Source organism: Balaenoptera borealis, assembly GCF_965194805.1.
Source record: "Balaenoptera borealis genome assembly, chromosome: 9".
Classification (NCBI taxonomy): domain Eukaryota; kingdom Metazoa; phylum Chordata; class Mammalia; order Artiodactyla; family Balaenopteridae; genus Balaenoptera; species Balaenoptera borealis.
The window spans coordinates 67,039,204-67,064,008 of NC_138873.1; the positions used below are offsets into that span (position 1 = coordinate 67,039,204).

General features: G+C 37.8%; 1 long non-coding RNA gene across 1 annotated transcript in view; it reads right to left on the bottom strand.

Moving 5' to 3' along the window:
* LOC309635098 overlaps nucleotides 1-24,805 on the bottom strand; it is a 536,898-nt gene that overhangs the window by 506,191 nt on the left and 5,902 nt on the right. Inside the window, exons 2-3 of the long non-coding RNA XR_014248645.1 lie at nucleotides 20,058-20,111; nucleotides 659-771 (exon numbers count right to left, since the gene is read on the bottom strand). This is a non-coding gene — a long non-coding RNA (uncharacterized lncRNA). The remainder of the gene's footprint in view (nucleotides 1-658; nucleotides 772-20,057; nucleotides 20,112-24,805) is intronic.

Genomic DNA, 24,805 nt, shown 5'->3' on the forward strand with positions numbered 1-24,805 from the left:
TTTTATAATAGGTTTGATAAATCTTTCCTATTTTCCCACTAATATATAAAGTTATCATATGCTACAGTTATTTGTTGATTTATTTCTCATAAATCACAGGGCAATAAAAAAAATTATATTTTCAAGTCTGGGACAATGTATTAAGCTGTCTTTATTCCCTAGAAGACAGGCCAGGACTTGAAAGTTAGTAGGTGCTCAATTAATTTTACTAACTAAGTTAATGAATTAATCATGTAAAGCATTCATTCCACTTAACATAATATAAGCATTATTGTTAAATACTAGCTAGTATCTATTTCAGCCTCTATAGATTAAAAACCTGCAGCCTTAGAGCAAAAGACTGAACATTAGAAATAATAACAGTTTGCTGTAGATTGAAAACAAATGAACTCATTCTGAAACTCCGCAGTCATTCATAAGCCACTTGAGAGGCCTGCCCTCTTGCAGTTTATGACCCCAGTCAAGGCTTTCTAGTGAAATAAAGCCCTGTGTTCACTCTGGGGCCATCCATTGTTCTCTCTGTAATTTGTACCAAATTGTAAAGGTTATAAATACTTGCGGTGAAGCTGCATTCATTCACAATTAGGTGCCTTTTTTTAATAACTGCGAGACCAGGGACTAGCATTTACTTACTTCATAATAACCTAATTGTACATACCTTTGAACTCAGGATGTTCTTCAAGTGTCATGATTTATTATGTCCTTCTTGGTCACATAATAGTCAACCTCGTCAATTCAACCAGGCCAACGTCATTCTTCTAGGAGTAGTAGCTAGCAATAAAAAGTGAAGAGTTATTTCTTACGTGAAACTATATGCATTTAAATTCTTTTCAGATTTAAAGAACTAATTATGTTGCAAATGACAATAAAATGAGTGAAAATAAGCACAGTTAAATACATAAATTTTCTCTGCCTACCACTTCTAAGCCTATTTTCTTCTTGTTGCTGTGCTTTTTGTTCAATTTTTCTTGAACTAATGTGCCCTCTAATGGTTGAAATAAAAATATAATCAGAACCATAAAAGAAGTGCCAACTTACTAACTGCCAGGAATATTTATTTCTATTCAAAAAATACTTCTTTGACTTGAACCTATGCCTTCAAGATTAAAATGGATATGTCTTTAATAAATAACAAGAAAAATATGCATTTTGTTTATTCTGTACGATAGATAATGCAAACGAGGTACAGCAAACAGACCTTCTCAAATAGATTTAAGTGTTAGTTCCTATGAAAAAAAAGCATCAAATATTTTTAATGATATCTATAATTAAGTCTTGCATCTGCTGAAGTTGAAATACAGATTGGGGTTATACCTATTCTAATATTATAATTTAAGCATTTAATTTAAAAAATCTGTTAGTCCAAAATAGATTATTTTGGTTCTTCATTTTTACTTCTCTAACCTTAAATGAAAGTCTGCCCCTAACCTCTAAAAAATGTAAACATACGTACACTGAAAAAGTTAAATACAGTGCTATTTTTTCACAGTTTACCCTCAGTGTACATGCTCTCTTACTTTTGGTTCAGCTGTAATAACAGAAAGTAATGGAAATGTAGTAATTACCCAGTTAATGTGACCAATGGCAATAGTCCACCAAGCTAAGGAGATTCAGGGAGAAATTGCTTGAATGATTTAGCTTCGCCTACTAAATTCAGGAAAGTTATTGTAGTTTTACAACACAATTTATTTCTAACAAGAATTTGGTCAAGACAGAAAAACATATATACAGAAAATTTATTTAATTCTGTCTATCCAGAAGAACAGAATTGAAATCAAAGGCATAAACAGAGACTACAATGTTTAAAGATTTTCTGCCTTGTTTAACCATTATTGTTAGTACTTTAGATAATTTGCTTCTCATCAAAACGTGGTAGCATGCTCATAACATGGAATTTGCAAGTCCCTTCCAACTGTTAATGCATTAAAAAAAAAAAAAAAAAAAAAGGCAGCCTTATCCCTGCCTTAGAAAGTAAAGACATTATTTTTCCTATTATAAACATGGGGTAACTGTCATTGAGGTGAACTGACCTACCAAATACTGCACAAAGACAGTGACAGAAGCAAGATTAGAATTTAGAATTATTTATGCAGTTTGCTGATTTTGGCTGGTACTTTGTGTGCATAACAGGAATGTGTTATTTTGTTAGAGAAAAAAATACATCTTCCTGAATTATATTTCTGCTTTTATCTTTCAGCATTAGTTTTATAGGGAACATTCTGTATTCGATATATGTTATTTAATTTTTCTTATTTTAAGTGAATACAAAACTATTTAAAGAGCTGCAGTTTGAGGGACAGGAAACCTGGGTTCCAGTTCTGTTTGTGTTCCCAAGGAACTTACACAAGACATGAAAGAGGCTGATCCTTGATTGCTCACCCTATAAAGAAGGGGATTGAATTAGATAACCTCTGATCTCCCTTCTAATTTAAAACTGGAGGGTTCTTTTTTATTTTAATAGTAAGATGGAAAAATTATATTTTTGCAAAATGGTCAAGTACAGTGATAAAATCTAAAAAAAAAAAAAAGTTTATTATCTTAAAAAAGCTAAATAACATCTTGCAATTTTAGATTCTATTTACAAAATGCTTGTTCAAGACCTGCCTCCACAACCATGGATGCTGGATGTATGAGAGGCAGAATAAGGTGATGATTGAGACATGGACTCCGGAGCTAAAATACTTGGGTTTGAATCCCAGCTCTCTTGGTTACTAGCTTTTTGACTTTGGACAAGTAATTTAACCTCTCCAGATCTTAGTTTCCTCTTCTATAAAATAGGGAAGAGAGTAGCAACCTCATGGAGTTACTGTGAGGATTCATCATATTTTTATAAATAAAATGCTCAGAATAATGCTAAGTACATAAGTGATCAAAAAATGTTAGCTATTTTTAGAATGGCCTATTTAACTTTTTCCCTCAGTCATAATGGCAGAACACTAAAAAGGCAATTAAAACTAATTTTAATGACTCAACCACCTGGCAATCTTAGTCTCTATTTTTTTATAATCAAGGTGCTCATAAATCCTAGTTTCCCAGTTTATACCTGTTGCCCTGGGGGATTATGAATAGCAACTTCTTTTACTCTCAGTGTCCAGATTTGGACAGTAAAGTATGTAATCACCCTAATTATAATATGGGTTATTTAGCTGTTCTCCTGTACAATTAGGAAAATAAATTAGATGGCCTTTCAGGTCACGTAAAACATGAGGAGTTTTGTTAAAATATATTGGTTATAAATGGAAAGAAATATTTGAATGTTCTGTAAATAAAGTCTAAAATATTATAAAGAGCTACTAGCTTTGGTCAAGATGACACAATTTGATGGCTTTTTTATTTTTAAATAAACAGTTTGAACTTACATGTGGAGGGCTACTTTTATTTCACTTGTTCAAACGCATGACAATCTCTCTGGAACTGGGCCCTCATTCTCCTTCGGTTCTTCCTCTCTTCTTCCCTACATGCTTTCACTCCCTCTTCTCTCCACTAGATGTGAGGCAGTGTGGGGAGTGGGCAAGAAGAAAGAGCTTCTCCCCTTTCCTTAAACTCAACCATTAAATTAAGGTTCCCCCAAAAGCTGACCAGTCTCGAATCCTAGCCTCGTGAGCAATCGCTCCTAAACAAATATTAACTGAACTTCTTAAATATGGGGATGAAAAATAGATTTGGAAGAGTCCTATGTCATTGCATGATAACTACAGAATGACAATATCAAACCCGAGAAGTAATAACATCTTCATTTAGCACATTACTAACATTTTAAAGTATTTATCCAACAGCATGCCCACGCTGCATCTCTACCTTATTATATTTAACTTTAAAAGGAACACCACCTTAAACCACAAGTAGAATTTATTTATTAAGTCCTCAGAATAAAGCTAGCCTTTAGTGCCAGCCCATTTACCAGAAATAGTATAAAGGATGTATTCCCTGTTTAAAGATTTGTCTAAAAGAAGCCTTGTGTTAAACAGGCGTTTGGTCCTGGTTAAGGCTGATGTTCTCAAAGGTATCTGCCCCAAAAGAAATGCCAGTTAAAGAGGATGGCAGCTTGAGAAATGACAGTTTCACGTCCCTGGTTTAACCGACCAAAAAAGGGGGGAGCTTAATAATATAATACTGTAAAGAGGGAAGAAAGGAGGGTGAAAATGTACCTCTCACGATTAAAAGGGGAGATCAAGAATTATATGACCTAAAAATCTTGGAAGGTTAAATTTGAGGAAGGGAAACATTCATCTCAGGCTAATTTCAATGATCCGTTCCACTTGATTTTCCTATAAAGAAGTCTCAGATATAATATGAAAACATCCTCTTTAATGCATGCCATAGAAAAGAAGGTTTATTTGACATCTGTGAAGTGTCATTTGACCAGTAACACCAACACAGAAAGTGTAGGAGAATGTATTATTAGAGACAACAATATCTAAAGAGCAACATACTGATTCGCAAAATGAACTTCCCAATCATGATATTACCTCAAGTAACCTGGTGTTTTGATTGGTTTCACTAAGACTATTTCTGCTTTTCCTGGATGATCTGTGCTTATATAAAACCATTTGGAAGGAAGCAAATGCAGTTCTGGGCAGTGAGGTCCCAGTCCTGGTTCCCACTGATGAAGTCCCTGCAGGGAAGGAGTCCTTCTGTCCCTCAGACAGTTCCTCCTGCGGCTGGCCCCGAACAAAGGTATGTTACAATTTTAGAGACACTGAAAGGATCCAAAAATACCTCCCATGAAATCCAATACTGATAAATTCTCAGTTTTATGGCTTTTCCTGTACCTCAAATGATTGATTCCAGAAGGCCCTTATTAAAATAAAAATATTTACTGGAAGAACTAACATTTTATCATCGACTATGATAGCAACACCAACTTTGTAATTTCATAGGCTCTTTGTTGGAAAAGGCATTGAAAAACTGAGGTTAGTTTTCATTCATTCAAACGTATATCGTCAGTCTACCAGAGTGAGACTAACTGTTGGAAATCTCAAAATAAATAAAACAGTGTCTGGTGGGGAAGACGGACATACACACAATCATTTTATCTAGTACATGATGAATCTTAATAAGGTACCATTTGATAACAAGGAACAGAAACTCAGTTGGTCAAGTTACATAAAGAAGGTATTAGCATAAAGAGTTAAAAGTGTCTACAAGGCAACTGCAGCCTCAGGAGGGACTCCAATAGGGATTGACAAGCCAACGAGAACCAAGACAGCTCACCACTCATTCCCTATTTTTTGCACATCACTTATACATGCTTTTTCCTGCAATCTGCCCATTTTACTACCTTTCCTTACAGATCGGCTCTCTTGGCTTACACATATGACCACATCAATGCTTGAGCCCATAAGACCTTACTCATCCAACATCCACAGCCAACTAATTCACTCTCTCTTTCCATCCCCATATCAATTCCTTAGAAAGAGAATCTGACCTAATCCTACCCCAATCCAAGAATAGATTCTCTTTTTCTAAGAATGTGTGGATGATGAGGAAATAATTGCCATCTCTAATACAGTAAGGTAATTTCAAGGTGAGTCTTGAAGGAAAGGTAGGCATCTTCCAAAGAAACAAAGGGAAAAATGCAATCCAAGCAGACAGACTGTCATGTTCAAAGGTATGGATGAAGCAAAGCAGCCCATATAAAGACACATGTGTAAGGATCCATGGGCGGGAAGTTTTGATGATGCTGGGAAGATAGCCAGGAACTAGATGACAAAGTACTTTTTATGCTTTGCCAAGGAATATGATTTTTATCCAATAGCTGAAGGAGGTGTGGTGTCAAAATTTTTAACTGGAGGAGAAACTAAAGCAGACCTGTGTTTTAGGATGAAGACAAAAAAAACAAAAAACCCTCTAACAGCAGGGCAAATGATGGACTACAGAAGACCAGGCTGAATGCACCACTCCAGAAGCTATTTCAGTAATTCAAACAAGAGATGGTGTAGTTTCAAAATTGGACCATGGCAAAGAGGATATAGAGGAGAGGAATGATTCAAGAATATTATGAAAGCAGAATATAAAATGAAGTAGAGTCAATTCAGAAAAGCAAAGAATCACAAGCTTTGATACGGGGAGAAGGAAAGTCTAAACGAAACCCAAGGCTGGTGCTAAGCAATGCACCAGACATAGGAAAAGAACACACTGGAAGAAGGGATGGTAGGCAAGGAAGACACACTTTGCATTCTTTCTGATCTACCCTTAGGGTAGCCTTTCCTATGGTCTCTAAATATCTTAACCCACATAAATAAAGGCAGACTCCAAATCTTCAGGATGTGAGCACAAGGGGCATCAAAATCATTGGTAATTCAAGCGTTAATCAAAGGCATACTCGAGTTATCCCGTCATTTTATTAAAATGTCTGTCGATTCAGCCTATCACATAAAAGGACAAGAATTCATTCCTGGTGAAGTCTTAACTTGCCAGTGCCGGGCCTTGTTTCATTATGTATTTAACTAGAAGTTTTCATGGTGCTGTTTTCCTTTCAGTTCCAAGAATAAGAAGTGAAAAATGAGAAACGCAAACTTCTCAGATGATCCTATGACTTTGAAGCCACATATCTGAGTATAGGATCGCTTGCTTTTGCATTTAGAAGCCCTGGGAAGCAACATTATCAGACTGATTATGAATGCGTATATTTTCATAAGAATATGCAATCTTGGCCAGCTCAGGGCAGGACACCGAAGTGACTAAGTATCAAATTAAAGATTATTCTTTTTTGTGTGGAATTCACTCCAGCAAGAAATTGAACAAGGGGATTTAAAATCCAAAAACATTGGGACCACCTCCTGAGACATTATTAATTATTAGTGGGCCCCAGTTTTCCAGTTTCTTATCTCCCTATACACCCAATGCTCCCATTGCTTTAAATTGTTATCATTATTTGTTAAATGCTTTCAATGTGCTTGGTACCCTGGCAGGCACAGAAAAAAGTTTCCACACCTGCCCAGGGGCTTTCTACCTAAATTGCACAGTTATAAATTAAGTTTGAAAATGGGTTGTTGTTGTCAGTTACAGTCTTTTCTAAAGGCTTAGAAGCAATAGAACAAAACTAAAAGTATATAAGTTCAAACACCTCCTTTCTCTCCCGCCTTGGGTCTTCTTTATATTCCACAGCCTGGTCTACTAACCCAGAAAACAATATCACAGAAATATGCCAAATGTCGGTAATGAGAGGCCATCAAGAGCTCAGAGAAAATTATCAACACTTAGAAACAATCTTGCGTGTCTGACTTCTCACCCTGCTCCCTGCTGTCCCGGGAGGGGAGCCTGTGGTTCAGAAGAAACAGCAAGTGAGGAGAGCTGAGCGGAGGGAAAAGCCCCGGAGCTGGCTTCCTCTTCCCTGTCGCTACCTCACGCAGTCCAAGCTGTGACATGGCCGGCAGTGCCCTCACCCCTGTCCAAATCCTCACTATCCTCTCAGAAGCCCGTTCTTCCCAGACATCTACTCCAACTCCCGTGACAAATGTCTAGAGAAGTGGAGTCTGAAACTTAGCCTCTGACTCAGGTCCTTCTATATTTATATATATGTGTTTCCCTAAAAATCTAAGTGTAAAAAAGAAAAATGGGGGTACCATTTCACCTCTATTTGTGCCCTCCACTCCCATTATTACTAATAAAAACAATCCTTTTTAAAAACCAAAAATGCTTTGTTTGCCTCGAGGTCAGATGGGAGATGGGGCAAAAGCAGTGAATAAGGGCTCTATTCCACCATCAGATGAAGAAAACCCAGACAAAAAGCACTTGAGACAGACGTGGAAAAGGAAAACAGGCAGACTAACCCTTAGGCCAGTGAAGAAAGTAACTGTAGGGGGTTGGTGGAGGGAAGAGGGTATTAGGAAATGGCCTGAGGCTACAGAGAATGACGGGGGGCTTGCTCTACCAGAAAGTTCCCCGCACTGTAACCCCACTGCCATTGCAGCCACCACCAAACCAACAACACCCCCCAGATCCCAGCCAAGCCTCTACCAGTGGCCTCGGGATCCACCACCAACAGTTCATCATAGGGCATTCCCTGCTTCACCCATCCAGCAGAGAAGAGAGGGAGGAGCTCTTCTAGACCACACAGAGGGGAACCATGAGGTACACTCAGAAGTTCAATCACTTAGTCATTTCCTGACACAACATCATTCCACATAGTGAATTATCTAACTTTGGACACATATGTTTTTCCTTTGAAATACATATTCCCTGAAGGCAAAGCTCTTATCTGAGCATGAATACAGTGAACAGGGCATATGAATACATTTCCAAGGGCTAAGTGCTCATATATCCACTTCATTATTGTCTACTGGCTTTACCCTCTGCTTTGATCCCCACAGAGCCAGCTCCTCAGTCACCGCAACCCAGCAAAGCACCACCAACTATGCCCACTTCTACAACTAACAAAGTCCAACTCTGCCATCTCTGGCCTTCTCTTCTGTTTCCTATCTGTACTCATCCAGTCCTGCATTCCCTCCTCCATGCAGGTGTTGCATACACATTCATTATTGATGTAAAGATTACTTACTGAGTGCCTACTGTGTACAAGACATTGTGCTGAGTACAAGGCATTGTTAAGTTTGGAGTCCCTGGAGTTTCAGCATTCCATTCAGGTCTGCTCTAACCCACCAATTTCTAAAATGTCAGCTAGGTCTTAATCCACTGATGCAATATGAACCTAAGTTCTTATTCCTCACACTCCTGGCATTTGTCTGGAGATTCTTGAATGCATGCATAGTTCTTTTCTTACTGATCCTTTGCAGTCTTATTGTTTGGACCACCAAAACCCTGGCCTATTTTCTCTGAATGAACCTCAGTTGTTCAATCATTCAAATAAATGAAATTGCCTTCAATAAAAAATTCAGTGAAACTGTGTTTTACAGGGATTGTATGAAAGTAACTTTAAAATCTTTATGTCCAGAGATAACTCTGAGGACGTTAAGGGAGCAAAAGGAAATGAAAACTGTAATAAAAGTAGACTAAAATAAAAATAACTAAAATCCTGAGAGTAAGAGGTACAACTGTGCCACACTTACTTGAAAACACAGATTTTCAGGAAAAAAAATATTGAGGCAAAGGTGAGTTTTCACTTGACAAAAAGATTTACAGTATCACTTTGCAATATGAAAAAAGTATGGTTCAATTAGTTAAAAACAGGATATTCATAACTCTTTTCTGGTATATATGGATATAGCAAATCTGTAGTATTTGTACACTAATCACTCAATATAAGTTTGTTAAATAATGGACGCCCATTTCTCGATTTTTAGCTCCCATTTCATCTTAAAGACCTTGCCAAATCTCTATGAAAATAAGAATAACCAGGTGGGAAGCATACTTTAAGAACAGGTTAAATGATTTAAGATTGGATCAGTCCTCTGCTGTCTCTTAGCCGCCCAGACAAAGGCTAATATATGATTGTCAGATCTGGAATCCATAAATGTCATAAGCACAAAGCTGGATAATCTATATCAATGTGCAGGGGGTGGGGGGTGGGTACAGGAGACAGGGGAGAGACAGGCAGAGAGATTACATTTAAAGAAAACACTTTATAATCATAGTTTCTAAATGTTGGTTAAAGGAATGTTTTAATCTTATTGTAATGTATTTTTTCCTAGTTTTTGTACTGCCTAAATTCTTCCTATCCAAATTACTGCTTAGATGTTATTCTTCTTTACCAGTAAATTCCCTTTTTTTCTTCCATTTCTGCTACAGATCTTTTACTCTATTAAGGTTTTCTCCTCCTTGCCTCTTCTCCCCTTTTATTAGTCTATGTAATCTACTCTTCAACCATTTTATTTTTTTCTAATTTTTTCTTATCTTAAATCTCATTGGTATACAATCAGGTCTATAGACAACTGTAGAAGCTAATATAGGATGCTAAAAACAAGTATAAGAACAATCATCATCCTACTTTAAAAATTTTTTTTTAAATCAGCTTTTTGTTTTACTCAGGGAGGACTCTACCTTTCTTTTTATTGTTACAACCATCTTTACCCAGTTTAAGGTAAAAATGTGAATCAACACTTCCAACAAGAGCCCAAACCCTAAGCTAGAAGCCCAGAGAATTCAGGGTCTGAGAAAACTTGCGGGTGGCTCCACTTTTGATGAGAATAGATTTGGGTCTGGATGAAGTCACCAATGTGCCTCTGAAGAAACAAATGTCAGCGCGACCTATTAAAGTCAACCCTGAGCTAGGTAGCAACAATGAGCTGGGGATTAGCATTGACAGCTCCCTTAATGTGATTCTTTTGGACAGGGATTAATTTAATGTGTTGCTGTCAAGTGAAACAAAAAACGAGATGGATTTACTAATGACTCTATACCACACACTTTTCCACCCCTGATCTATGTCAGAATGAATCTGACAGCAAAAGAAAATAATTTTTAAAATGAAAAGAAGACATTGCCTTCTCCAGACACTCGAGAAGGAAGTTTTTACTGGGCTCCCAGGAAGGGGGATGAGCGTAGGGTGCGGGGCCAGGTGAAGCGATGCCACGGGAGCCGTCAGGCCACCACTCCGACCGAAAAGGGGAGCGCCAGGGTGGGGCGTGGGGTCTGGCCGCCAGCTATGGCACAAACTTACAAGATGGCCTTAATTTCTTCAGGCCTCGCCTACCTTCCGTGTGAAAGTAAAAGGCTGTATTATGAGGCTTCTAAATGTCCTCTTAACTTTAAATTGCGAATCTCTAAAGGGGGGCGGGCGCAAACCTGCCGGAGCATTAGCCTTGTTGCAGAGACAGCTCTGCAGTGAGGCTGTGACAGAGAGGGGGCGAGTCAAAGAGCGAAGGTTGATCTCTAGCAAAACGGTTTGCCAAGTCAAATGTTAAGCCTCCTTAAAATAATTTGGATTCTTCTTTGTTCTCTCTAACAAAGAAACTTTAATTCGCAGTTCTCTGCGAAGGAAGACAATGCAGACAAGCCATTTTCAGGTGAAAGGTGTCTCGTCAATTAATAATCATTGAATAATCACTAAGGATTGGCAGGAGCTTTTCATCGAAAAGGGTGCTCAGAACATGAAACTGCATCCATTTACAGTGCAGACCGTTTGGGTATTATTCTTCCTTGTGATTGTTTTGTTTTTACCCCCTATGAGGTACATACGTCCCTAGTCTTATATATCTGTATATTCCCGTAAGTTGCCGTTAGGTTGGTAAATACCCGCGATCTCCTCGGGTCTGAGTCAAGCCTCATTGACAGGGCCGCCCTACCGCGGAGCTTGAGCCCCGCGCCGGGAACCGTCGTCCGCGCCGGGTTCCTGAGCCCCGAGGCGTGTGGTTAACTCAGCACTCACCGCGTGCAGCCCCAGCCCGCAGCCCTCGGTGCTGCAGGCCGCAAGAGAGGGGGGCACCCCGCGATGGCGTGGCTAGGGGACCTTGAGTGCGATGCACGAAGAGCCTTTGCGCAACGGGGAGCCGAGGGATGGGACGCCTCTCACCTCGCCGAAGTCCGGGGCCGCTCTCTTCTCGCTCCTCTGCCCTGACTCGGGCTAGGAGAGGCCCCGGACCGCACCCCTGAGAAGCACTCTTGCTTGGGGAGGTAATGACCTCTCCCCGCCCGGCCACCTCCGCGGCGCGCTCCTGGTGCGGCGGCTCCAGCCCGGCCCGGGGCCGCGCATCACCAGCCCTGCTAGTCCTCTTTCCCGGACGGCCGGCGCGATCCGGCCAAAGCTCAGATCCCGGTCGAGGAGCGGTGAGAATCCTGGTTCTGCCACTTGGCGCGGTGACCTTGAGCAGTTACCCAACCTTTTAAGGTCGATGTTTCCCCACCCGTTAAGCGGGACCGAAGATGCTGTTTCCGCGGGCTCCCTGTGGGATGAAATGAAAGGATGGATGATGCCCAGCCTCGAGCTCCTAGTGCCCTGCCCCGTCTTCGTTCGATTCTGCTTCTTCTTTTCTGTTTTCTGCCTTATTTTTCCTCTGGCTTTTACTATCATTTTTCATCGTGTAAGTTTTCCCTTGGTTTTGTCTCCCCAATTTCTCGAAGAATCCTCTTTCTTCTCTTCTTTCATTTCTCCCTTTCCTCCCAGACTCATTATTGTAGCCAACAAATTCATCAAAGATTTGTTTCCACTTCCTACACCCTGGGGTCCCCAAGACAAATGCCCATAATCTCCATCGGCCCCCTCCCCGGGCCACCCCAAATAATCGGGCAGTCAAGGAAGGACTCGGCTTACTTTGTAAACACGGTCTCAAGAAACAAGTCCCCTCGCCCTACTTCCAACCATTAAATTTCTCCTCTGCGGGACCCCTGAGACCACCGCTGCCCTGAGGGCAGGGGCCGCGGTGGCTTCTTTGTCACCGTGTCCTCGACGCCGGGCCCAGAAATCTATTCAAGGGCTCAGCAACCGTCCCCAAACGACCCGCGAACGGAACCTAGAAGCTGAAACCGGAACCCAGTCCTGAATTACTCGTCTTGAATTTTTACTAACAGACAAGCAAATTCATACATGATGTTCCATACTTACATGTAAACATATTTTTTAATCTTCAAATACGCTGAAAGATACAGCGTAAAAAGAGCACAAGATACACTCAAGTGGTATTTTTTTTAAAGCATGTTCTCTAATTTTTACCTATAAAACCGAGATTTAGATCAAGTTCTTACTTATTGAGTGGTTAGAAGAGAGAGGAAACTGAATTGCCTAAAACTTGAATTGCCTAAAAATGAGCTGCACTTATGCTCATTTATTGAAACATTTTAAAGATGCCTGAAAATACATTATTTCTTTATAACAAAAAACCACTCTACACTATCATAGTATATATAGTATAAAGAGTATAAATAAAATACCATAAACTATAACCAAAATTTGTATAAGAATTTTTTAAAAAGAAAAAAGCTAAAGCTAAATAGAGATTTTTGATTACTTGCCAGTTACCTCAAACCGAAAAGTATCAAGTTTCCTTTGAAATTATTTCTCATTTTCATTAAAATCTAATTGAAGATCACTTATAAAATGTTGGGGGAAGGAAAACAAGTGGAGAAATATCAATTCTATGCTTAGATTTTTGAAAGAGTAAAAGAACCACAGTACCACCTTGTGGGGACATGAGATTTTTTTTTTTCATCTTCTCTATTATGGTTGTTTTATTTCCCTCTACTATATAGACACTCACACACATTTTAAATAAAAATAAATAAAGCCATTAACAAAAACTTGGGTCTATGTGAATAAAATGTGATAATATGCTTTCTCTATTATTTTAAACACACTAGCATGTTTATACGAAAATAACTTTTAAGTTTTATTAACAAGTTAAACATATCAATATATGTATGATATTAATTGTGCTTCTAGTACTACAAATAATTCCAGAAATCAAATGTTAGGCACAAAACAGTAAATATAAAATTATGTGCACATACTAAAAGAAGAATAATTCTTTAAAAAATTGGTTTAAATTTCACTATTAAATACTATTCATGGGTTTTTAAAATGTAGTTCTTTGTTCAGTTGCTTGGACCTGGAAAAGCCACATTCTTAGATAAATACAATGTTTTATTTTTTTAAGCTATTTGTCTCATTACATTTAAGACTGGCAGAGCAGCCAGACATTTATAGAACCCATAACTGTTGGTTTAACAAAGCCGTTCTAGTCACCTTCAGAATATACAAAGGGCATAGATCATAGGGCTTGGAATTTAAGAAGTAAGATTATAAGACTCCAAAGCCAAGAAATGCAAAATAAAAAATGTTTCTCTTCTATTGTACATCTGGAAATATCTTACATGATACAAATGTTTCCTGCTCAAAACGTGTTTTCTGTAAAGCAAGAGAGAATTCCGGGGTTACCTGTAGGCATTCTTTATTCTCTGTGCTTTAGAATCACAGAGCTGGTATATCCCTCTGACCTTCAGGAAGGACTAAATCAAAAGCATCCCGGGAAGAGACCAGTGTATTTTAAACTGTGTTCAGCAGAGCCCTAGGGGCTGTCAAAAGATTATAAGGGGAGGGGAACACCGAGAGAAGCCCCTCACTCCCAGCTTCTACCAACTGACTCTGCTTTCGTCGTTTTCACACACAGGAATTCTGCCTATGATTGAGCTGAAACAACAGACTCCATGTCTCTAGAAATGTTAGAAAACCACTAATCTAATCTTACCTATTTTGTATAAGTCTAGTAAAGAATTGCCGTAAGAAATGTTCTGATGCTTCCTGCACGTTTGTTAACAAATGCACCTTAAGAGCAGCCCACCATGCTTCCACATACCGCATTCTCTTTTTTCTTTAGAAAATAGTTCATTACAAAATGTATGCAGGTTGACTGTTAAAAAAAAAAAAAGTAAAACTGAGGTATCGATATATTAAATTAAAAATCTCTATATCTCAACCCCAAACCACTCACTTCCCAAGAATAACACAGTTAACATTTTGGTTTGTACCCTCCCAGACACTTTTTCTCTGTGGGCACACATACAAGCTTGTGTGGGCAAACACACACCCACACTGAGTGTTTGTTTCAAGAAAACAGGATCATATCACCAGTGTTTTGTCCCTCAATAATATAATATCTTTCTATGTCAGTACCTACAGCACTACCTCATTCATTATCCAAAGTATGGATGTATACAAGTTATCTAATCTCATCTCTATTGTTGAATATTTGGATTTTTGCTTTTATATTGTATATTTGCACTTGCTCTTCCTTCTATCTAAAATACATTTCCTACTCTCCACCTGGCCAACATCTAGACCCCAGAGTAACAACACTACCAACCTATAAGAAGCCAAAATTTTAAAACACAATTTCTCAATACAATATAATTCTCTACCCCAACATTTTAAACACAATAAAACGGGGCTTTCCTTTTTTTTTTTTTTTTTAGCCTATTAATTTCTTCACTAGAAAACAAACCTATATCCTTTTCAGATTTTCCCAATGCCTCAAGAATGGAATCTATGCTTTTTGGAGAGCAATTTGATTGTGTCTATCAATATTTAAAATATGCATATCTTTCAGTCCAAAACCAGAGTAGCTTTCTATAGGCATATTTACACAAATTCACTAATTCATTCAACACAATTATTGAACCCATCTAAGTGTTAGTTATTTTGCTAGGTTCTTATGGAAATGCGGTTAAAAAAAAGAAAAAAAAATCCTCAGGGAGATTATAGTGTACTGGGATAAATCTACACTGGATAAATAATCACCTAGTATGTTTATCATTTATAAATTGTGATAAATAGTAGCAGGAAAATTACAATATAATAAACTACTTTAACAGAGTTTTCTTCTCAAAGAGCTACAAAATGTTACAAAATCTCTCATTATATTTACCTTTTTGACCTAATCTTTGATGGTATCTTTCTAAAGCATCCCAATATGTCCTTTCTTTTTTAAAAAATATACCTCAACATATAGACTAGCCACTTAAGTCTAATGAACCTCTGAGATTGACAAATCGCTGCTTTCAGCTCATTTAATAATTTTAATCTTTGTCCCAAATGTGTTATTAAGATACTTAGGCCTTTGTTTCTTACCAGCCCTTTCATTCTTCTATTGTGAATTCATTTTCAAATAAGGATAAAATATAATAGGATATTCAAATATTAAATAAATACTGCTGCTTGGATTAGGCCAAGAAAATAGGTGAAGCTAAATTTTTGGCTGACAGTTAGTGCCAACCCTGCACTATTTCAAAATCACTGCTGATAAGATGGTTTAGAAGAGTCCAAATTCAGTGTACAGAAGGTAGTGTGGGTGTGTCAATGTTTAAGGTATGAAAGTCTGTACTTTAATACATGAAAAGGAATGTATGAAAGCTAAAGGCCAACATAAAAAATAAAGTGTTTCCCATTGTATTGGAGGAGTAAAGGCTAGAAAAAAGGTATGGCCCTTACCAATGGTTTAGTTTTGAAGGATGTCATTTGTGATAGTAGCAACAGACACCAAGATGAAGCTGAGCCATGAATCCACAGAAAATTTAGACATGTCTAAGTATATGTACAGGTCAAGTGAGATTTGGCCACCAATGTCCTCTTTATGAAAGAGCCCAAGGGTGCTCCTGGAAAATAATTTATCTTTAGGTTAGCAGAGACTTTAGGAGTACCAGTTTGACCCAAATAAGTGTAACAAGCTAGTGTCAACAGAGAGGGATGATTTGGGTCGTGTTAGGAAACCTATGCGAGACATGTTTGGAGACTGGTAAGAATTTAAAAGGCCAGAATGACCTCAGAATGGACCTGGGAGAATGGAGGGGAGGTGATAACCAGAGAAATACTGTATTGTTTCTGTTAGTGTGACCTTGTGACCTTTGACCCTATTTTTATTCTGTGTCTCCTGCACCCTGAGGAAACATGGATTAGATCGCATAACACTAGGCCTAACTAGAGAAAGTCATTACAAAGCTGGCGCTGTGCCAGGTTCTTTTTTTTTTTCCAGTTTTGGTTGATTTCAAATTTTGGAAGCAGAGCTCTTTCCTATTTGAATCATGAGAAGAACAGGTAACAACTGAAGAAAGATTATTTGAGGGCTCATTAATGATACGAACTGGTACAAATCAACATCTTGAAACTATGATTTTAAAAACCAAAACAGAACAGCCCTGGCCTCTAGGGGTTGGGGCAGGAATTGACTGGGAAAGAGCATGAGGGAACTTACTGGGATGATGGTAATGTTTTGTATCTCAATAGGGTTTAGATTATATAGATGTATTCATTTATCAAAACTCAACAAATGTAACTAAAGACCTGTGCATTTGTCATATGTAAAATTTACCTCAAGAGGAAAAAAAATGTAAAAAATACTGAACTCTTGTTAATGAGTGCTGAAGTATTTATGAGAAAATGTACCAATGCCTGCAATATACTTTCATCAATAAATACACCAAAAATTAAGATGTATTAATGGGTGGATAAAAGACTAAATGCATGGACAGAGATGTGATAAAACAATAAAAAAATGCTGATAGGTGGTAAATACATAGGTGTTCACAATAAAATTATTTCAAGTGTGCTGTATGTTTGAGATTTTTCACAATAAAATGGTGGGGAGAAAAATTAATTCCTTGCATCTAAGAAGGTCTGAAGTCTAAAAGGGACCAGAGACGGCTAAGATAGGAAGTGTCTATGCCACATTTAAAACCAACAAAGAACCAGAATGGGATAGGAATAGGCGAGATCAGTATGTTAGCTCATATTTTCCCTGCCTCTGACTCCCCGAGCATCTCCCAGCACCCCAGGTTACAGTGATTCTCTAACCTCTTCCTGCTTATCCAGATATTCCATGTGTTAGGCAGTCAGTATGAAAACAGATACAGTTGTCCAGTATACAACCTTCCACCACCCCTGCCAACTCATACACACATCATACTCCAAAACATAAGCTTAGAAGCTGACACACTTGCCCATATTCCCAGTCTCATCACTGGCTTCCAGGTTGCTGCCTGAGCCTCTTCTGCCCACAGTCATGCTTGGGATTGGAGCCCCTGTGATGACCAATGGGCTTCTGGGATTACCCAGCCCCTTTCAATTTCAACTCTGGGAAGTTCTAATTATAAGGGTGGAGTTTCTGCTTCGGTTTCTGTGATCACTCTCCCAGTTTGGTGCCTGAGGCCCAGGCTATCACATAAATAGATGATGACTGCTATACCAGAATGACCCCTAGAATAGATAGCTAAAGGAGCGGGCACAAAGGGTCCTTGACTTGGAAGGCATGAGGCTCAAAAAAGGGTTAAGACAGTAGAAGCTACATCTCAAGAGCCTGGGTCAAGCCACATAGTTATGCAACAAGTATATTTACGTCCCTACGATGTGCTAGGCACTATGCCAGGCACTGAGTAACCCAGTGGTGAACAAAACAAATATAGTCTCTGACCTCATAGAGCTTACAGTGGTGGGAAAGTTAGTAAATAAACACTAAAAAACAAATACTTATACATATATCTATTAGAATTTATTACAAATACTATGAAAAATAGGGTTCTTTGATAGAATATTAAGGAGATCTACTTTAAACTAAGTGGGGAGAAAATGTCTCTCTGAGGAAATGTCATTTAAGTTGTGACCACGTGAAGTATCAGGGAGCAGAGATAGTCAAGACGGAGAGGAGAAGATGTGAAAGTTTCTGAGGCAGAGTAATATTTTTTTTAAGGAACGCACATATTACAGGAGTACAAACCTTCAAATAACAGACAACACACATAAGCTTCCTGTAATGTTTCCTCAAGTTTTGGCTGAGTGCAAGTTTCAGGTGAACACTCCAAGCAATGCACGCACATGAAAAAAACATAGCTTTTAATTTATATATGGTAGAGAATTTATATATGTTTACCCTGACATGTGACAGGAAGGCAGTAACCATTTACAAGAATTTTATGCATATCTAAGAAAGTTTTAACTTAACATATTTTTAAATTACGTTGAAAATTGCCACAATGTGGAAAGCTTATTTCAAACTGATAATATACTATTCAGTATAGTATTAAGAACTACTTGTTTTGAACCACTTATTGACTTAATCAAAAATGTATTCAGTTTTGAGCATTTTTATACTTAATAAAAAACTTTAAAAATCTTAAGTAAAATATGGCTGAACCAAATATGAGAATATTGAAAAATGTCAACCTTAATGAGATCAGTGTAATAATAAAATACACCTTGAAACAACAAAATTCTACAATAATGAAAAGTCATTATTGAAAGAGAATTCTTGAAAGAGAACGACTGAAACTGAAGAGGGAAAAAAAAGAACTAATTAAGTAGACCAATGAGATATGCAAAATCAGTAAGCAGCAATCAATATAGAAAAGTATGACAGAAGAAACGTATTACAACTCTGAGTCTTGCAATGCAAGAACTAGGAGAAAAAATTAAACACATTGTGTAAAACCAATAACCTTCTATTAACAACTATTAAGATTTGCAAGAACAGGGACTTCCCTGGTGGTCCAGTGGTTAAGAATCCGCCTTCCAATGCAGGGGACGTGGGTTCAGTACTTGGTCGGGGAACTAAGATCCCACATGCCGCGGGGCAACTAAGCCCGTGCGCTGCAACTATTGAGCCCGCGCACCACAACTACTGAGCTCGCACACCACAACTACAGAGCCCACGCACTCTGGAGCCCATGCACCACAACTAGAGAGAAGCCCGCGTGCCACAACAAAAGATCCTGAGTGCCGCAACTAAGACCCAACGCAGCCAAAACTAAGTTAAAAAAAAAAAAAAAAAGATTTGCAAGAACAGCACACATTTGCAGAACAGCATCTAAATATAGCTGGAAACAATAAAATAAGCTCAACTTCAAGCTTTCATGAGGGCAGACAGGTAAGACTAAGTAATCATTAGTCTTATTCACTGCTGTATCTCTAAAGCCTGGAATAGTGCCTGGCACATAGTGGATATTCAATAAATTTTGTTCAGCTGAAGAAAGACATACATAATCACTCTATCCAGTTATTTCCATTTTTTAAAGTGAACAATTTGGTGGATCACTTTGTGATCTCAAAATGAAACCAGTTAATCCAATACGTATTTATGGGAATGTGAATCTACAATCAAATATACCCAGAAAGATTCTGGCAGTCATATGTTGGGGTATATAGTTGTCAGGCCTGAAAAAAGATACAAAAATCCTACTCATTATTTGTATTTTGTAGACTTGCACTGCCACAACCAAGATTCTACCTGGATTGTTAGGAGAATAACAAGTTCTTAGTTGGGTTTCCCCTAGAAGCAAATCCTGAAACAGGGATTGAATGCAACATAGCTTATTTAGAACAGTGACCCTAACAGGGAAATGGGAAGATGACATAGAAAATGAAAGGAAGTCAATACATGGTGTATTATTAAGCCAACTACCCCAGTGGATACTACAGAGAAGCTCTAGAATTATTCCAGCAAAGGGGTGAAGAGCCTGGGAATTTATACGTTTACACCACAGGTCCACTGGGTTAAGGGCCATCACCTGAGGGACATTAATTCCCATTCACTTTCAGCCTACCCAAGCATGTGGACAAAATGGATTTTGGCAACCCAAGGCTAGCCCCCCAACAGAGATGTAGTTGCTGGCCCCTGGAAGTCAAGCTGGCATGTGTGGAAGTAGTAAGAGAATCTGAGGGGATAAGTTGGAGTACTCACAGTGTCTGCTACACCAGGCAAGTAACAGCAATTGGTATGTAAGCAGAAGAGGCCCTAGAATACAGAGAGGATATGAAAGTAAAATATAACTGTAACTTCTTAGCACTAGGCTAAATACCCTTTAAAGGCACTATAGTATAGCGGCCACTACTGTCTACGCTCAATAAATCACTGTTGTTGATGAGGGAGTGAATAAACGATTTAGGACTCAACTTTACAGAAACAGATACACCAGAATACCACACACAGCCATAAGAGCCCAGTTACACTGAGCTTTGAATATTAATTTATTTTCTAAATTTCACTTTTGACAACCTAGCTAAGAGGGGAGAGCTTTTATGCAGCACTTTTTCTTCCATAAGAGATAGTCACATACTCTGTTTTAGCCATAAAGTATCAAGAATAATAGAACAGATTAAACCTTAACGATTTTCCCTAATATGAACACAACTATACAGTCAATAAAAAATCTAAAGTAAAAAAGCATCTTGAAAGAAATAAAGTCATTTAACTTCTTGTTCTCCACATATCCTAAATCACCCACATTCTTTCTCAAGATCTAATGGCATTTAAAGGCTAAATTTTTAATCCAGATTTCACATCTTATTATGGTCCTACAGCTAAATTTTGTTGCTTTCAGAAATCATTTGCACGCCAGTTCAATATGCTTCAATTGGAGGTGAATTATCAATTCTGATGATATCTTTTTTAAATAAATTAAGCTAGAGACACAGGAAATAACACATTCTTTGTTTTCCTAAGGGGATCAATCTGACATTTATTAAAGTTGATATGAGTCCTTTAGAAAAAGGTAGAAATCAATTCTGAGCAGGAAAGTTAAGGTAAGCAATATTATATGAAATTGAAACCAAAGATGACTCCATTTTTGTTATGTTTAATAACCACCATATGTCAATTCAAATATGCTATTGTTTTTCTTTTAATGAAGATGGCTTATATGGATTAATAAACTTTTGAATTGTATGCATATATGAGGAGGTGTAAAACTTACTCTCACTTATTGATCAAGAATTGCTTAATTTGATCTCGGAATAAAATTGCCCTTCAGGCAGTGAATTGCATCCAGTTTGGATCAGGATAATGACATACTAACCTTAAGCAATTGCCATTTATCAAGGAAACTGGTAGTATTTACTAGAAAAGTTAAAGAAATTTAGAGATTTAAAACTCTAACATAAATTGAATGACAATATTTGCTATTTTTCATCCTCCCAAAATTACCAATTTCTATTTAATGGCGTACAGTATAACAATATTACATTTGATGCATTCATTATAGTATGACCACATTCCTAAACATTCTTGAGGATTCATTCCTGAGGATTAATTGACCTTCCACTCTTTAAAATATTTCACTCTCCTTAAATTTCAACTTCAATTTCTTCTCTCTGAAACCAAAGAATCTCACCACACCAGCCCCAAATTTAAGCATAATTGGCCTTAAATCAGTAGTAAATGATCAGATAAGAAAAGAAAGAGAATACTATTAGGAAAATCATAGTGATGCAATCCTAAAGTATAATTATCTCATTAAATAAATGAATAAAAAAGCCTTCTTCTTCCTGGGAAGGCCCATATTCTTCAGACAAATAAGATTACAATTAATCATTTGTCTTTAAGGGGCCCCATTATGCCCCAAAGAAATCTAAATATCTGATAGCTCAACAGAAGCCTAGAACTGCACTGTCTAGCAGCTACAATGAGTAATATAATAGAATCTAGCTCAAGAGCACAATAGAAGCCTAGAATTAGTAATCTAACTCTATGCTTTCAGGCAAATAGGCTTTGGTGATTCTACAAAGACCCTCTAGGACCCATTAAAATAAGATGCCTTCCTATGGTTACAAAGCTAGTTGTCGTCTTTTTAAATAGTGCTCAGGTTGATAAAATGATATTATAGGACACTAGTGAGTTCATCACAACAAGACCAGTTTCTTTAAATACAACACCCCTCTCAAGCCTCCTTTTGTTAATCTACTGTAATTGTCCCCCGCTTAACTAGACTCCCTTTCTCCAGCCCCTTCCTCGGAAGGACTAGCATACATTATTAGCTTTTTAGTTCATATGGTCACTAGTGGTTTTGGCTAGGAGGAATCAAAAGGCTAATCATCCCTTGAGTGAATCACTAAAACTGAGTCACTGAATTTGCAAAACCAGAGATTACAGTCAAGATCAAGGTATCCTCACCAAGGTGAATTTTTGTCCCATGGACCCTACTAGAAACAGTCTTCAACTTTAGTTAAAAGAAATGTACTAGAAATCAGAACAGAATCACTACCATTAACTTTCTTCTTTTAAACAACAGGGAAATGGGTCCAAGATTAAAATGTTATCAATAATTTTCAGTTCTTCAAAATGAATTATTAAAATTATTTATTAAAATATATGCTGCTGCCTGTATGTGACCTTAACGGTTCTCAACTCCTACTGGGCTGTGAAATAGAAACTCGGGTTGCCTCAGCCACATCTTAGACCTACTGGATCAGAATCTCCAGAAGTAAACTCATTGATCTGGAGGCTGTGACTAACTTTTATTGTCACATCATGTCATCTATTTCTATGCCTTTATACAGTATTTCATTCATATTAACATTTTTGAACACCACATATTTTCTAGGCACTGTACTATATAGTTTCACACACCATTTGGAATACATTAAGATTTAGAGATGGAATGACATTTTATATTTAACAACATCGATATGATTCACATCCTTATTAACAGAAACAAAATATTTTAATATTGATAGGAATACAGCATAACTCATTTAACTCAATACTGACAGTATGGCTAGTCAGGCTTCAAATATTAAAGACTTACCAGATTACTTCTTTATTTAACAATTCAAGCTAACACTACCAGCATGTGTTTAATAATCCATACAAAAATTTCTGCACTTCAGGTAGATTCCATTAAAGAATAGTTGTCAAAATTCCACTTCCTGAATGTCTTCTAATACTTCTAATATTTCTTCAAATATCTGAGCACTAAATACTGATTTCCCAAACCTATCAAATGTGATAGAACAAGTAAATACTGAAGATCAAACTAAAACACTTTTGGGGTATGATTTTCTGTTTAGACTACCTCCCTTAACTTTCTGAATGCCTCTGGGCATACTTGAAATACCCTGTTACTTTTTCTGTACCATGTGTTAAAGTTTAAGTGCGTTACGTAATTGAATTAACAATTTTTAGAAGATTAATTAGCATCCGGACAGAAATTTAACAGAACTTTTCAATAATACCTTAATCTTGATAGTACCAGTTTTCCCCTCAGAACACTCTGAATTCCCAGAGATGGCTTCTAAATACGGAGCCTCTATTTACTTAATGGAGCTTTGCGCCCCTGAGAGGAGCTCTGTGGGGTGCTGGGAAACTCAGAGGAAAATGTGAAACGGGCTGCTTACGAATAAGAATGCAAACTAGGCCCTCTCAGCCTTTCAGGTTTCAAGCGCTATATATCCCTTACCCTGATTGCAACTTCAGCAGAGTGGAGTGGTTTGTTTGTTGAAATAATGAATAGTAGATGGCATCCACTTTAGTGGAAAGTTTTAATTTGTGATTCCCTGAGGCTGTGTGAAATGAAACACCCTTATTTATTCCCATAAATGAAGCCAAATTGCTTCTGGAATTTCTTCTGAAAAAGACCATCTAGGAACACTGATTTGACATATTAGCTTGTGAAATAAAACATTTAATGAATGTACTTTTGTAGTGAAGAGCACTATTTCTATGAAGACTATTGCTGAAGTATGTTCTTATCTGATTAAGTTTCTACTTTTAAAAACTGATGCTGAGGGGCTTCCCTGGTGGCGCAGTGGTTGAGAGTCTGCCTGCCAGTGCAGGGCACACGGGTTCGAGCCCTGGTCTGGGAGGATCCCACATGCCGCGGGGCAAGTGGGCCCGTGAGCCACAACTACTGAGCCTGCGCGTCTGGAGCCTGTGCTCCGCAACAAGAGAGGCCGCGATAGTGAGAGGCCCGCGCACCGCGATGAAGAGTGGCCCCCGCTCGCCGCAACTAGAGAAAGCCCTCGCAGAGAAACAAAGACCCAACACAGCCAAAAATAATAAATTAATTAATTAATTAATTTTTTTAAAAAAAGCTGATGCTGAGGTACATCAGGATGTTTAAGCTTGCCTCAGAAATTCAGAAAATAAAAATGTCTATCTTGATTTTACATGTTTTAGTTAAAATATCAGTTACTACTGAAAGCAATCATTAGTGCCCCAATAACACCTTATTATTAAATTTTAATAAACAGACAATTCAAATGGATTAAATAATAGTGAGTGTTGGGAAAGAAGAACTAAAGTTTACCCTTGCAAAATACAGAAAGAGAATTACCTTAAACATTAGTAATTTTAAGACTGAAGAGAGATTTAAATTGACCAGGAGAACAAAAGCACCTTCCAAATTCTCAAATACTTAAGAAATCTCCATGATAAATAATTTGGTATGCTGCTTTTATATCAATTTAGCTGTTTATTAAATCATCCCTCAATGGTATTACAGGAAATATTTGGTTAACCTATTCCTTACCTGAAACAAATTAAACAGCATTTACTTAGGAATGTAGATACTCATTTAGGTTTTAGAAGATTATTAAGTGTCTACGTTTCAGGTGCTGTTCTAAATCCTGAGGAGACAGTGGTGAACACAAGGCTTACTATCAATCCCTGTCTCAGTGGAACTAACATCCAATGGGTAGGAGTGGGGAGGGGGT